General features: G+C 46.5%; 1 protein-coding gene across 1 annotated transcript in view; it reads left to right on the forward strand.

Moving 5' to 3' along the window:
• The window catches only part of SEC14L2 (SEC14 like lipid binding 2), a 468,884-nt gene that overhangs the window by 445,319 nt on the left and 6,656 nt on the right, over positions 1-16,909 (forward strand). The gene's annotated exons all lie outside the window — the stretch shown is intronic.

Raw genomic sequence — 16,909 nt, forward strand, 5'->3', positions numbered from 1 at the left:
GCAATGCACCTCCAACTCATTGTTATTCATGGCAATGGATAAATAGCCCTGCCAACCTGGCCCGTAAGGTTTGTGAATAACAATGAGCCAGCCCTAGGGTGCAGAGATCCTGGTCAGTGCACACTGTTATTGATTGTTAAATTACTATGACTGACTGATATCTAAAATAATAAAGTTGCCAAAACACTGCAACATAAAAAGCTGGGATCATAAATAAGCCCTGGGGCTGAGCCCCGGCAAGCCCCCTCACAAATGAAGCACTGGTGCATATCCCTAAATACCACAGAATGCGATGGCAAACAGTGTAATGAGTTTCGGGACCCGTACACACGCCTTTCCACATACAGGTGAAAACAGTACCTACTATCCCACGATGGAACATGAACTGCACTGTTGACACCTAATGAGGACAAGTGACAGGCACCAACATTCTAGAAGTCTGTTTCCTTTCTAGACACATCATCAAAAGTATTTAGGAAGCTACTCCTGGGTCACAATCGGGCCTGGTTGAGGAGTCGCCCACGCGGGGTTCGGATGCGCGGTTTGCACAATGGTTTTTTTCTTCTATATACTTGATCATTTCCACACATGTTCTGACAAAGGGGGCGTGCTTCAATTCAAGCACTGCACATGGAACCAAAGCAGTAGTGAAGTGTATTTGGATGGGGAAACTAGATCACTTAAGGGAATCAGACAGGCTTTTGTCCTGGTGTGGCAGCTGTTAGATTCATACAAGAATGGATTGGCCCTCTTGAAGGTCTGGTCAACATGCCAACGATAGGTGGTCACATTTGTATTTTTGTATGTGCTGTCTTCGGAGACTTTAAAGGAGTGGTATCAGGGATACTTTTTTCTTTTAAAATAATGAAGCAGTTTCCATGGGCATCTGGGTGAATGGCATTAAACTATTGGTAATATGTACATTAGACCCCCATATTAGCAAATGAACAGAAGCAAAATGGCTTTCTGAGTTTTTTAAAAGTCTTTTAACTAGGCAACTTCCTTAGTTGGGAACAGCCATGTTCAGCTGCTTGCCTTCATGAGCTCTGACTTTAAAAACACAAAATCACCCTGGCTGAATGGGAGCTGGCTCCAGCTCCACTCAGGTTCTACCAAATACCCCAATCCACATCCCTGTGTGTGCTCACGTGGATGCTGACAGATCCAGGAATGAGGTTGGCCTCTAATCACAGGGAGGTCGCCAAATGTTTAAAGCTGCATGGGTTGAGTTTGTTAGGTCAGGGTTGCGCCCAGGTGTGTGTGTTTGTTTATGTATGTGGAGACTGCAAGTCTTTAGTTAGGTGACTACTTGGAACTGCTACTGAGCAACTCAAACTGAAAACTTCACCGAGGAACCTCCTGGAACATCTGTTGCCAGACTTTTGTTCTGGCACTAACTCCGGCAGGTAATCCCCTTGATCAGCAGGCAGTCGGATCCTCCATCTGTGCAGCTCTTATGTGCCCTCCTGCAGTTCCTGACCGTTTATATCACGTCCCAGAAGAGGACCATGTTGCTGCTGGAGACTCGATTGCATTGGATTTGCTGTCGAAAAGGTACTTGCTCTATTCCTGAACTATCCAGATTTGCTCTCCTGCTGTCCTTTCTGAGAGGAATCCCCCCTGTGCCTTCCTGCAGTGTAAAGTCCAGACCTAAGCTTCTGCTGGCTGGAATCGAAGGTCAGCCGTCTGCATACTCTTCATTTCTTCTATTGCTACATCCATCATTTAAAGGATTGCCTCTTGGGGTCCTCCAATCTTGTCTCCGCCATTAGTACTGTCCTTCCCGGGGGTTCTCTGACTTCTAATTCATCATTGCTCGCATTCTGTTGTGCTTGAGGGCTCTGCCCGAAGACCTCTCTCCTGGCCTTGAGACTACAACATCGTCTCCCTCCTGATCTCTGTTTTATCTCTGCAACCTTCCCTTAAGGAATTCTTCGTTATTAACCCTTTGTCTGGATCTCCTCTAGTGGGATCCCACCTAGGTTTCAGATCAAAGACTACCTCCTATGCAGCACCCCTGCAAAGTTAGGCATGTTTGACAATTCTTACATACAACCAGGAGCTGTCGGTTGTCTTTGTCTCAGTTTCCTATGGGCAAAACCTGGAACTATTCTAAACTCTTCTAAAGTTCTGAAACCTGTTACTTAGCTGCTAAGAATTGGTCATTACTTGCTTGAATGGTTGTTTGGTGTCCCCTAAGGGCCACCCCACTGTTTGTGTCCCCATAATTATTAAATATAGTAATTAACTCCACTGTAGATGTATTCTTTTTCTTGCACAGTTTTTGATAAAGAGTATATTTTCAGAAATATACTTTGTGGTTTGAGGGCATCTTGGAGTAAGACAGACAACACCTATCTTGCCCTATTCTATGGTGGGATTTCCCTACCAAAATGAAGGAATGTCAATGTCCACAAGTTCAATTTAGGAATCTGTCTGTGTCCAAAACCTATACTTGAACTCACAACTAATATTATACAACGTGTAGGGATGTCAGCAACCAACAAAATACATTTCTGCATAAAGTTCGGGGTTTGATTCAGCTTGCAGCTTTCTTTAAACTCCCTTCCCCAAGTATATAGCAGTTCTAACAAAGGTTTTAGGATTGCCTTAAGTTCCAACGTAATAAAGGATTAACCAGTACTCAGGGTTCCCTTCCCCAAGTTCCAAAACAAAGTTCAAAACACAAAATATCCTGAGGCTGCTACTGCAAGATAAGAGCAGTTCAAACCTCAGGGTTCCCTTCCCCAAGATGTACTTACAAGGATGCATTGATATATTGTTTCTCAATTTTCTTAATGTTCTGTGCCCCCTTTGCACCCTCTGCATATGGCTAGTCTTTGCACAAAGAAATGTCTTGGTTGAAAATGGAAGCGCCTTTAAATTCACTTTTTAAAGTTTATTTCCCAAAGTTCCATTCCCTTTGAGGTATAATACATATTGTGTTTGCTGGCCTTGTTACATTTGGCTTCACCCTAGAGTTCATTGGGCATTGGTTTCTTTGCTTTTACACTTATTTTGCCTTGTATATTCAACTTAATTGAATGTTGCTTGTAATGTAAGTTTCATTCACTTTTAGAGTTGGCACACAGTGTATTTAGTTCAATGATAAAGCTTCACTTCTTTTAGAATCTTCAGATATCATTATTTTCTTTCAGTGTGGTATTCAAAAATGTGCAGATATATTTATCAAGCATTGTTTTCGCTTTGGCATTCAATATTGCTTAAAGGTTTTCATGTACGTCATTCTGTCATTTTCCATGTGTTGTGTTGTAATATGTCTTTGTAGTTTGCTTGTAAATATGGCCAGCACTTGGAGACTTTCGAAAACGTGCTTTCATCTGCATGCAACCACTCTGTAACAAAGTATTCTCTCTTGTTCAAGAGTTAACAAGTCCTATTGTTCGCTGGGTTGCAAGGATTCAGATCAGAGACCTTCGAAAACATGTCTCACCATTCTTGTGACCACTCCAATACAAAATAACCTTGCGCGTAAGATCAAACACTTGCATACCAGGTTTCTGTTTGCTTACAAACTCACCGGTTGCTTTAATGTGAGTTGCTGCAGTGCTGATCTCACGGCTTTCTGGTCTTTGTTTCAGGGCTCCACCTCCTGCCCCTCAGGCACTCTGGGCCCCTGGAGAACGAGCGCCTTGGGCAATAGATAAAGGGGCAGCCTTCCGGCATGGCTCCCCTTTCAAGCCTCCTTCCCACTTTTCCCTGAACCATAAGCGTGCTCCACACAGACAACTCCTTACTGTTCCGCTTGGCCTCTCTGCTGCAATACCACTGCCACTGCTCCTGTCACTGCTTCTCCCCTCAATCTCATTTGGTGGTGCTTTTTATACACCTACAGCCCTTTTAACAGACTTCAGGTGCGAGTTTACAATTTTCCCTGCTTGACCATCATTAAGGGGACATGCCTGACCTCTACTGCTCTCAGCAGATCTCGATCTCGTCCCAATACCAGAGTGGTGAAGGCAACTAGTCTTTATTACTCCCAGTTGCCTCTTCCTTGTCTCAGTACTTTTTGTAGTTATGTATGAGGAAGTTGGGGAAGTTGATTTATACTACCCCATGAAGATGGGGCAGGGGTTGAGTTGGTCATTTTTAGGAAAAGGGGGTACCATGCCTCTCCCAAGGGCATCCCACTTTTTATCACCCTCTGATGTTTATCTTTTCTCCTGATTTTATTTTGATCAAAGGGAATGGGATAACAATATCCCACAAAGGCTTCTGGGACTAGGGTTTCATCATGGAGTGGAAAGGGAACATACTGCGTCTCACCTTAGGATATTTCCTTCCCTTCCCCTAAGAACTCTCCACCCAGGTGATCCTCCCTCACTTCTCCACCCCCAGGGTCATGATACAAAAGCGATGGCCGTTCTCTGGCCACCTGAGAAGAGGATCAAAGGGGATGAAGATGTGAGGACACCCTCAGGTTTCTCACAGTAGACATTTCCTTAGTGTGTGCTTATGTCTATGTAGCTCAATACCACCCCTTTCCTTGCCTAAGAGGGAAGCCTTAACTGCCTTGGTACTACTTTGAGAGTCAGGTATAACTTAAAGGAAAGCCTGCCTACCAATGACAGGTGGATCTTCCTAAATCTTACCTGGAGGACATTTGGAAAGTCTTACTACCAAAGGCGTTTTTACCAGCCCCATTTGAAATGCACCCTAAGATGCCTTTTGGGGAGCACAGTGCTGATATCTGTATTTTTAGGCTTCCCAACTAGGTGACCAGAGCCAAGAATATGTCTGTGAGCAAACTTCTTTGATGCCTAGAGGGGACACCTGCAATCACTATGAAAGCTGAGGTGGGCATTTGTTGAAGAAAAACCCTTCAGGGCTCAAATTGACCAGCAGCAAGAAACTAACCGGACATAGTACCATGTCTGACAAAAGAAGCTCCCAGACAAAGAGTCAACATACACGCATGTGGTTTTCTACATGGCAGATAACTGTTATTTACATTCGGGGTTGTCACACTTTATAGCATATACTAGTACAGTTCTCACAGTATTTTGGTCTTGAAGAAGCCGGTATTTTAGGAGCGTCCCATCTCTCGCTCGTACCTTTCAATCTAGACTGGTCATATCACTCATTTTCCATTGCCTTGTATTCCTGGATATCTGCGTCATTGCATCACATTTTTCATACTGAAAACATCTGCCTTCTTCTGTACTGCTGTATCACTTGCTATAACTTTCTCACACACTCTAAAGAAGAGCCTCGTTCTGGAGGCCTGCCGCTTTCTAATCGCGCAGCCTGGTGAGCTTCATCACTTCTGAGTGCCAACCAATTATAGGGCGTTTCGATCCTACCGCTTATGACATTGCATTTCAAACATGGCTACCGGTGTTCGTTCATAATCCCAATCATAACATTTTACATAGACAACATCTGTGCACATCAAAATCTGTTTCCACATATCAGAAAAGTGGGGTGAGCAGCTACAACTTAGGTTACTGGTAATGGAGGTTGAGGTTTTGTTACTGCAGAAGTTCGAGCTCTATTCTCAGTCCATAATTCATGAAATCTTAATTTGATAACGTATTTAGGCTAGCACGGTTTGACAATGTTGCCAAAAACGATTCCAATCTAGTTTACGTCAACCCATGGGACATGTGTGAAGGCACATTGGAGGTAAGCCTACGGAGGGTGGACGCCCGCCATGGGAAAAGGGGCTGTAATGGCCTCTTGAGGATAGCAACCCAGATCCCCGTTTCTTTCACCTACCTAGAGAGCTAAGATTGCGAGGACTCGCGCAGTATTTGACTAGTAAAGAAATCTAGTGGATGGATACCAGTTTTCCTCTCTGTCAGCCTCCCTTCTGCAGGCTTGGAAGCTGGTGGGAGGAAAATTATGGGAACATGTTTATGTACCTGCAGGATTTCAGAGTTGGTGACAGAGGTGAACTAAATGCTTTTCTGACACCCCACCAACCCCCGCCCATGCCCTATGTGCATCTCTGGGCAAGCTGGCTTATAGTAGCTGCTGGTATCATGCCTTCCTTAAATCAACTAACAACCATGTGGTGGTGTTGGTGCTCTTTGGGAATGTGTGATTTGGGGTTGGAGCCAACAGAAGCACAGCCTTCGAAACGCTGGTTAACCTAGCTGTTAAACTTACACTACGAAATCAAACTGCATGCACATTTGACCCTTTTTTGAATGTTTGACCTTTCCTATTGCTAATTTCTTTATTATTATAAGCTCCAAGTGTTCCCAGGGAAAGGTGGTGGTTGTTGCATCTGAACATAAGGAGGAGGCAGATTATGAGATTCGCTCTAGGAAGCAGGGAGGTGATGAGATCGGGTCTAAGGACGAGAAGGATAACGAGTTTGGGATTAACAAGGAGGGGGATAATAAGATCATGTCTGAAGAGTTGTAGGTTTATGAGATTGGGGATTTGAGAGGAGGTTGCTGATGAGGTTAGGCCCGAGGAAGAGGCAGGGCATGAGATCAGTTCAGAGGGGATTGGTGTCATTTTACTGCAACATTCTTTCCTCAGTGCCTGCTATCCTTTCTACTCCCTACAACCTTTAGTCAGGTCGCCCCACTCCCTATTTTGCATGTCTCAGCATGAGGAAGACGCCGTACCACCTAATTTCTCCTTTCAATCTTATTTTTTAGTTTGGGCTATTAGGTGTGCTTGCGCCACGTATATGCCAAAACTATTGCACCAGAGAACAGAGAGGGAGAAAAATGGTATATGTTATGTTATTGGGCATTTGTATAGCGCCTTTTACCATTGGTATGATTCCAAAGCGCTGTTGGTTGAACGTCCTAGGGGACTGTAGTCCAGGTCAGTGGAGAGAGTAGTGTAGTAAATAGTGCTTGGGTGCCCTTGTTATGTGTGCAGCCAGGGTGGATTAAGTGGTCTGTAGCTGCATTCTAGTGCTAGGTGTGGTGCGGTGGTTGTGTGAGATCAGTAGGCCAATTGGACTTGGGTAGCTGCATTCTGGCAGCGGTGGAGTTTGTGAGTGGGATTATGTGTATATTTTCGTGGGGTATAGCTGCGTTCTAAAGACTGTTGAGATGATCATGTTAGGTGTATAGGTATGTGTGCAGCTAGGGCAAATTAATCAAGAGGTATAGCTGCGTTCTATTGTTTGTTGGTGCAGAAGAGAGAATTAGCATATTGGTGTGTTTGGGTGTCTGTGTGGTTCGGAGGGGGAGACCCTGTTCCAGATTACCTTCCAGTGTCTGTCACTGGGATAGTTGCTGCCTTTGGGGATTGGGGCTGTTAGTCCAAGGACCTCCCTGTGTCTTGTTGGGTCTGCAATTGCTTATTGGCGTACCATTGCATCCAGTTCAGTTCTATCAGTCTTAGCACTACATCCTAGAAATGATGGCCGGTGTTTGAGAGCCTGGTCCAGCATTATCGTCTATGCTCAACCATTTGTCAAGTTCTGTACTAGCGGGCATACAAGTATATTCCTAGATATGGTGGCTGGTGCTCAGTGAAACCAAGATCCAGCATCTGGCCAGCACTTATTGTTTGTGCTGTGTCTGATTAGCACAGTTGCATACAACACATGGATGTCCCTTGATGGTATTTGCTTCGCCAGTTTCATTTCCTTGATATCTAGGGCGTATTCACTTGAAGATGGAAATAAAGTTAGAGCATAAGTGCTATTGGATCCAAGTTTTTGGATCCCTAGTAATTGTTTACAGTGAGTGGTTGGGTATCCCCGTCTTAGTTTATGGTTCGAATTTGTGACGTTACACTGCATCCCTTGCGAGAGCTGGGTGTGCTAGACCGCTCGAGCACTCGAGCGCCCCAGAACACCCTTGCGAGATTTGGGTGTGCTAGACCGCCCAAATAATGTTGTTTCCATATAGGTGCTTTGAGGCCCTCGGTCTGTAGTTCTGCTAAATACCTGCCAGATATGTAGGATTAGCAAAGGTATAAGTGATAGTAGGCCCTTGGTATGTTATGTTATGTTATGTTATTGAGCTTGTACCACGGCAAAGCTCGTAGGCATCTAGGCGCCGAGAGATAGAGTGGTGGGGGAGATAAATTTAGATAGTTTGCTAATTGAAGAGAAATGTTTTCAGTTGTTTACGGAAGGTTAGATGATTCTCCATTTTCCGTAGTTGTAGGGGCAAGGCATTCTATGCCTTGGCTCCTTAAACATGGAAAGTGCGTCCAAGGCCTCGGGTTCTAATTACCCGATGAGATTCCAATAGGAAGCCTTTAGCTGATCGAAGGTTTTTCTTAGGTTGGTAGAGTTTAACCTTATCCTTCAAATTTGCTGGGGCGTTACCAAAAATACACTTATGGCATGTGGCTAACAACTTAAACTGAATTCTAGTTATCACTGGAAGCCAGTGTAACTTTTTCCTAGCTGCGGTCGTAGGCTCTGATCTTTTCATTTGAAAGATGATGCGTATGGCTGTGTTTTGAATTTTTTGCAGCTGTTGGATTTCGGCCTTATTTGCACCTCCTAAGAGTCCATTACAGTAATCGATGCGTGGGAGGATCTCAGCTCTCACAAGTCTTGTACGGTTTTCCACTGAGATCAGTGGTGCTACCTGCCTAAGTACTTTAAGGTGGTAGTTAGTACTGATAGTAATAGCAGATACATGGGCTTCACAATCTAAGTTTGCTTCCATGTATGTGCCCAGCGTCTTCACTTTCTGAGCTACCTTGATTTGGCTGCCATCTATTATGAAGTTGGTATATCTTTGGTCCAATTTGTGTCTGCGGGGGACCAAAGAGCATAAGCTGTCTTTTTTTAATAAAATATTTTTTATTGTTTTATAGGTACAAACAAAACACAACCAAGATACATAATTAACCCTTAGTCACTACATTTAAACACACAGGTATACACTTCTTCCCGGCATCTGGCTTATCTCCGCATGCATTATATAGTTCTTACATCTAATAGATCTTGAGTTCGTTTCGATCACTTATATCAGTTCATTGCTTAGCATTCAGTGTTTCTATGGCTCTTCTTTGTTAGCCTTCAGTTGTCCTCCCATCTTTGCCATATCTTGGGTGCTTTCTCTGGGCACCCCCTTGTAGTATACACTCTCACTTCCATTGGCACGCACACGTCTACATCCGTTACCCATTTGTCATACCGTGGTGGTGTGGGTGAGCCCCACAATTGAGCAATATTTCTTTTTGCAAGACTTGTGGTTGTTGCGAACATGAGTTTTTCAAATCTGGATAGCTCTATATCCGCATCTATCCCCAGTATCAGGAGTTTGGGATCCATCTGAATTTCGCAGCCAAGTACTGTTGATAGTCTATCGCAGCATTGTTGCCAAAAGTCTTGTATCTGCGGACATTCCCATAAAGTGTGGAAGAAGGTTCCTCTCAGGTGGTGGCATCTTAGACAGTTGGGGTCCGTCGCCCTTCCCCATTGGTGCAGGGCCTCTCTGGGATAGTATATCCTATGTTGGATTTTTAGCTGGATCAGCCTAATTCTGGCTGAGATTGCTGATTCTCGGGGGTACATAAGAGCCATTGTCCAGTCCTCTGCTTGTATTTGACCCACATCTCTTTCCCATTTCTCTTTGAGCCCTATGAGCTCCTTCGTGGCAAACGAGTTGATGGCGTTGTACATTGTAGATGTTACTTTGTGTTCAATTCGATCCATCACAATGTTTCTCTCGATCGGGGTGCATTCTGGCACATTTGGGATGTCTATTTCGCTCGCCGTGAGTGCATGTCTTATCTGCAGGTAGTGGAAGTGCTCTGTGATGGGGAGATTAAATTCATCTCTCAGGACTTGAAATGTCTTGATTTCTCCATCCCGTACCATGTCTTCCAATGTCTTTATCCCCGTCTCCTCCCAGGTTACCCACTTGGGAATATCTTTAAGTTCTGGGAGATGTTTGTTATACCACAGGGGTTGTTTCAATGTGACTTTCCCTTCCCATCCCAGGTATCTATGTGTATCTATCCATATCTGTGTTCTTTGAGCAATCATTGTAGGTGTGGCTTGTCGTGTTTTCTTTTGATAGAGGCTTTCTAGCGGGGTGATCCCATGGTCCGCCCGGGTGTCTGCTCTATTATGCGGTAACATTGGATCGACATGCAGGATGTCATTCACCACTGACATTTGGGCTGCCCAGTAGTATGTCTGCAGGTGTGGGAGTCCGATTCCTCCTTCCCATATTGAGCGCTGTAGGGTTTTTAGTGCAATTCGGGGGTGCCCTCCTCCCCATAGCAGTTTCCTAAGTGGTTCATCTATTTTGCTATTTTAGGTATATATATTGGTGCGTTCTGCATGACGTATAGAAACCGGGGGAGGGCCAACATCTTGAATAAGGCAGCTCTCCCTAGCAAGGTGAGCGGAAGGTTCATCCAGTGTCTTACGTCATTTACGAATCTATCCCTCACTGGATGCAGGTTTTTCTCTATATATTGTGTTAGGTCTGTCGTGATTTGTATCCCAAGGTATCGGAACTGCTCTTTCTCTGTCTTAAATAAGCAAGTATCTAGGGTTGCTGCATCAAGCCCCTTGATCGGAAACAGCAGGGATTTATCATAGTTTACCCTTAACCCGCTAAAATTTCCATAAGTGTTTAGTATATTCATAACAATGGGACAGGAGACTGCTGGGTCACTTAGGTAGATTAGGAGGTCGTCTGCATATAAGGACACCTTGTCCTCCCAGTTCTGTGCCCAGTGGAACCCCTTCCAATTTAGGGAGTCTCTTAGCATTATTGCTAGTGGTTCAATTGCGAGTGCAAATAACATCGCAGAGAGTGGACACCCCTGTCTAGTACCCTTCCCAAGTGCTATGGTGCGTGAAGACCAGCCATTAACTCTAATTTCTGCCATCGGTGCATTGTATAGGAGTTTAACCCAGTTTGTGAAGTGCTCTCCAAATCCCATTCTGCCCATAATGAGCCACAGGGCCTCCCAGTGAACCGAATCAAAGGCCTTCTCAAAATCGATAGTGAGCAATGCTAGAGGGTCCTGTAGGGTGGGTGATTTCTCAATGGCAGCGTGGAGTCTGTGAATGTTCATTCATGTGGATCTTTGTGGCATAAAGCCGCATTGGTCCGGATGGACCAAGGAGGGTATCACTGTTTGCAATCTGTTGGCCAGTATTTTTGCCAGTATTTTGGCTTCGGTGTTAATGAGAGAGATTGGTCGGTACGAGCTGCATGCATCTGGAGGTTTGCCTTCCGTATGTATTACTACTATGTTAGCTTTCCTTAGGTCCGGTGGTAGTATGCCTTTCTCCTTCGCCTGTAAGAACGCTTTAAGCATGTGTGGCGCCACTTCTCCTGTGCCAATTTTTTTTCCATATTTCCACTGGAAGGCCATTAGGCTCCGGGGTTTTCCCATTCTTTTGCTGGGAGATGGCAGTCGTCAATTCCTCCTCCGTTATTGCGGCATCAAGATTCATCCTCTGGGTTTCGTTTAGTGCTGGGATGGTCATTGTGTCCAACATGCTGGGTTGCAAAGGCCTCCGCGATGCCCGAGTCCGTTAAGGCCCATTCAGTGTTCGTGATGCCTATTCGACGTACCTGTGGGTGGCTCTCTTCTCTCTTTTCCAACCATGCCAGCATCTTGCTGGCTTTGTCTCCCGTTTCATATATCTTTGCACGCATAGTTCTGTGTGCTTGTTTTGCGCATGTTAGCGCAACGTTGTATAGCTTCTTTTGTGCCACTTGTAGGGATATGTTGTCTTCCTCCGTACCGGAGCTTATGAAGTTCTCCTCAGCCCGCTTCACCCCCGCTTCTGCTTCTGCCACTTCTCGCTGGTGTGCTTTTTTGTGTGCTGAAGTCCAGATCAGAATTTCACCCCTTAGAGTCGCCTTGTATGCTTCCCATACTATTCCAGCATCATCCACGGAATCCTGATTTAATTCAAAGTACATTGTAGTTGCTTCTTGAATTTTCTCTGTAAGTTCCGGGAATCCTAGATAATATGCATTCAATCGTCACTTCGGTGGAGGACGGGGTCTTTCTGTCTCGAGCAGCATCGTGAGTGGGGAGTGATCCGATATTCCTCGGGGCTGAAGAGTTGCCTCAATTACTTTAAGCACATTCTCGCCGGGGAGGAAAAAGTAGTCAATCCTGGACATCGATCCGTGTGCACCCGAGTGGAAAGAGAATTGTCTCTCCTCTGGATGAAAGTCCCTCCATGCGTCTTTCAGGCCCAGTGCTGATGCAAAGCTAGCCAGCTTGGTCGGCAGTGTCGGATTTCTTCCCCTTTGGTGTGTGCGGTCCTCAACAATGCTCATCACTTCATTGAAGTCTCCGCCCATCACCAGTGTATCCGCTGGGTTGTTTACTATTATGTGCGTGATTTCCTCAATTAGAGGGGTCATTAGTGCTGGGGGTGAGTAGATCGCCATTGTAGCTATGGTTTGGTTCCATAGTGTGCCTTGCACAAACACAAATCTGCCCCCCGGATCTTGGATTACTTTTGTTATGTCTATCAGGGTTCTTTTATTTATCAGTATTAACACTCCCCTCGAACCCATGGAGAAACCTGCGTGGACTGCTGTTTTATACTTTGTTCTCTTGAAGAATTGGCAGTTCGTGCCCGTCAGGTGTGTTTCGGTAAGCATCACTATATCCGGATCGTGCCGGTTTATATATTGTGTTACTAGTCTCCTCTTTATACTGTTTCCCAGGCCATTCACATTCCATGTCATGAAGGCAAGCTTTTTTTCCCTATGTGCAGCTGTAGCCATTATTCACTGAGTTCCTTGGTGTATACGGATAATTGACATTTGTGATCTTCATATATGTCATGTTCGAAGTGGCCTTGATGGGCCAGGCGTCATTTGAATACCTGTGTAACTCCCGATTCACCCTCCCCACACTCCTTCCCCAACTGAAGCATCTGTCGTCCATTAAACAGAACATTAAACTTCTCTAACTATTTTTAAAGTGCTTAGGTCTCTTTAGCTCGAGAGTACCTCCTCATGCACTTCCTGCTGTGGGGGATCGTGCCGTGTTGGTCTTCGGGCCGCCAGCTTTGTTACCGGATCCTGTTTGTGTTGGGCAAGTTACGTTTCCTGCTTGCCATGTGCTCTGCCATTTTACATCTTTTGTTGCATTTATTCATCGTCTCTCTGGGGTATCACTTCCTGTTCTTGATGGTCTGGTCTATCCAGTGGTTCATTTCGGCGTGGCCTGTTCCTTCTTGTTTCTTGTCGTTTGTGTGGGTTCGATTCCCCCTTCAGGTTCCTTTCGGCCCAGGTCCACGCCTCTTTGGGGTCAGTAAAATGTATTGTGGTGCCATTATGATATATCATCAATTGCGCAGGGAACAGGCGGCCATATTTTACGTTCAGTGTCTGTAGGCGCCTTTTTGAGGGGGTCAAAGGATTGTCTCATCTTTTGCACTTCCCTAGTGAAATCTGGAAAGAAGCCAATCCTGGAGCCATTGTATGTTATCTCTCCCTTTGTCCTGGTCATCTGCAGCACTGCGTCCCGATCTCTGTAGTTAAGGATCTTCGCTACAACAGTTCTCGGTTGTTTTCCAGGGACCGGGACGCCTGTTGGGACTCGATGTGCTCTTTCTATTGAGAACAGTGTCGACAGGGTCTTGGGAGCAAACAGATCGACAAGCCATTGTTCCAGGAAGAGTTCCATGCTCTCTCCTTCAGTTTTTTCGGGTAGCCCAAGAATGCGGATGTTATTTCTTCTTGACCTGCCTTCTCCCTCCTCCACCCTGCTCTCCAGTACCTTAATGCGTTCTAGCACTCTGTTCATTTGTTGGCCCATACCTCTCAGCTCATCCTCTGCGACCGATATGCGAGTTTCGGCCTCTCCGGTGCGGGATGATAGTTTCTGAAGATCATGCCGCAACAGGGAAACTTATGTTGAGATGCCATCCATTTTGACTTCCATGGATGTCCGTGAGTTGGTAATGGCGGTCATCACATCCCTTAGGGAGAGGGTTTCTTCCGGATTTTGCCTGTCTTCCGGTCTATTTGGTTCAGTTGGCAGAGGCAGGGTAGCAGTTGTGAATTGCTCCATAGTGCTCTGGTTGCCCACCTTTTTTGTCGTCACCTTATCCTTGCCCATTGTGGCAACTGTTTGCCTGTTTATTATTGCGTAGGGTGTGGACTTTAGTGTGCCGTTTCGTCTTGCTTGGGTGGTGCTTTCGATGCTGGTTGTCTATGCGGAAATTGCTATCTCAGATGGATGATGCACTGTGTGGCTTCTTGTATGTTATGTTTTGCGCCGCGCCACCAGTGGGTGTCTTTGGTTGCTGGGCTGGTTATGGATTCTCAGCTCCCTTCTTCCCCTGTGTTGTGGTCACATGTGTGGCTTGGAAATGTCGGTCACACTGAGCGTGGGGGCCTACTCTCTTCCCATTAGGCCAGTTCCAGAGTCTATTCAGCCTCCTCGTCTCAGTCTTTGGGTTCCGCTCCTCTCAAGGTGCCGTTTGCATTAAATTAATATATTGGTTGCCTTCTATTTCAGGATCTGCCCTTCTGCCCCCTTCGCCGTTCTGGCAGTCTATTTTCGTGTATTTAGGTCGCTTTCAATGCAGAGCTATACCTCCACCGACCCCTCTCCTTACCGGCGTGACTTGCAGGATTTCTGCGGGCGCTCAACGATAAACGGAGCGCCCGCGATTGTTCATTTCAGGCCAGGAGTCAGTGGCGCTGTGTCGCGGTTCACCCACGCTCGAGGCTGCAATTTCCTGGGTCTTCTCCGCTCCTGGTCTCCTGTTCCAGCCGCCGCGTGGGACAGTCAGGCCCACTCGTTCATGTTCATGGCGAGTCCGCTGTGCTGGTGCGGCCTCGTCCGCCTCCGCCGCCTCTGAGGCCGGTATATTCAGGGAGGCAGGTGGCAGGGGCCGCGGGGGGGCCGGGCCCGGTTCCTCCTTCTCTCCCCGGGCTGCAATCTGTCCCCAGCGTCTGGCGCGTGGACTCCGCTCTCCCCTCACCCACTGGTCTTCGCTGTTGCAGTTTTTTGTGTGTCAGCGAGCGCTCGATGTTAGACGGAGCGCCCGCAAATGTTCGTTTTTGACCGGAGCGGAGGGCTGGGAGGGCCCGCGCCCAGCGCACCCCCAGGAGCAGCCCCGATCTTCCGGAGTCACTCTGATTTCCTCCTCAAATGCGTCGCGAGGAGCCGGTCCGTGCCCTCGCTCCGAGCTGCCGGTCCTCCAGTCGGGCACTAGTGCCTATCTCCCGCCCAGCAATGACGGAGCGCGAGGCAGAGGACCTCACTCCCGACACACGCCGTCCTCCCCAACAGGAGCAGAGCAAAGTGCAACGGGAAGAACAATGCCACACCTTCCTCGCCCACCTCCACAGCGTCCGTCTCCCCGCGGCGCGGTCCGTCTCCAGAGGCGTCGGCCTGGGCGGCAACCACCGCTTCTCAGCGCCCGGCGGCCATCTTGGACATGCTCCGGCGCCGTTTCCCTTATTTTCCTCAGCGATTTTCTCTGCTTCTGACCACCGATTCACCTCCAGAGTCGCACAGGTTATGGCAGTAGCTATATGCTTCGATTTGATTTAAGTGTATGTTGGCTTCTTTTCGATTTTCTCCAGGATTTTGCAGGATTCTGCTGGCGGCCCGGGAGCTCGCAGAGATTACGTCTTCATGCTGAGCCTGCTGGCCACGCCCCCTCCCATAAACTCAGTCTCGGCCGCATTCAAACAAAGCCAGTTAGTGGACATCCAACATTCTATCATGTGGTAAACCCCATTCAGCATCTGTTGATCTTTCTCATGGTCGCCAGTGATATCCAGCACCAGCTGAAAGTTGTCAGCGTAGTTACAAAATAATATCTGGACTAGTCCTAGGTCACCACATAGAGGAAGAATGTAGATATTAAACAGCAAGGGGGAGAGACACGCCCCTTGTGGCACTCAGCATGTTATAATTTGTGAAATGGACGCACCCCAGTGTACATGTGACTGGCGGCCTTCTAGGAATGATCTAAGCCAAATAATGGCCTGCCCAGAAAGTATGTAGTCCGGCTCAAAGATTTCCAAATAGGTAGGACTGGCAAGGATATGCATCCCCTAGAGTGATAACTTAATGCATATCTGGAGGAGGCAGTGATCAAGCTCAGTCATGGCGTTGGTATATAAGTGCTATTATTGCTTGGGCTATGAGTCTAGCACATTCGATACGGATAATTGGAGATAGATATCTCTTGGCCTCTGAGCATACTGTATACCTGGTGGAGGAAGGCAATGAATCAACACCGTCATAGCGCAGGTACATAAGTGCTACTACGATTTGGGTTTCAAGTATCGGGCCCATATTGAAGGTGGTCACCAAGCCATTTCTTGGGTGTGGTGGTAGGTTGATTGAGCAGAGCGGTCCCTTATATGTTTTTATGGGAAGAGCCAATGCATACAGAATGGTCCTATCCACTGAAGTAGGAAGGCTTTCCCAGTAACCGCTCCCTGCTGGCAGCATGAGACACATTTTGCATACTGGACTGTAGCAAACTGTTTTATTGGGGTATATCTTTCAGACACATACTACTAGTGACTTCCTCAAGCTCACTATGCTCTCTAAGTGGTAGTTGTGAAAGCAGCCGAGACCAAACACTCAGAAGGTGGTTCACAAGTACAATACACACTTAGGAGGGAAGGACACAAAGCCTGTAGGGGTTGTCTGGCTATTTGCCCACCCGTTGATGGCCCATGGGCATGCAAATCCCTAAGGTCATTCCCACCCAGTTCCTGCACCTGCCCGCCAAAAGCACCTCCTCATCGGAACTCTTTGAGCTTGCTTTAATCAAGCCTTACCATCCAACGTTGCACTCAAAGTGCCTGCCAGTGTTTTTTAAAGCAGTCTTATGAGAGTTAATGACTTAATTGGAAATGTAATCTCGCTATTGGTATGATAAAAATGGCTTAAACAGGTCTGCCTTCAGCCAATCAATTTATAAGCACTATTCGTGACCTTCACTTAAGTCCTGTTAAAAAAAAACAAGTATTGGCAA

Source organism: Ambystoma mexicanum, chromosome 10, assembly GCF_040938575.1.
Source record: "Ambystoma mexicanum isolate Mex_15411 chromosome 10, UKY_AmexF1_1, whole genome shotgun sequence".
Lineage (NCBI taxonomy): Eukaryota > Metazoa > Chordata > Amphibia > Caudata > Ambystomatidae > Ambystoma > Ambystoma mexicanum.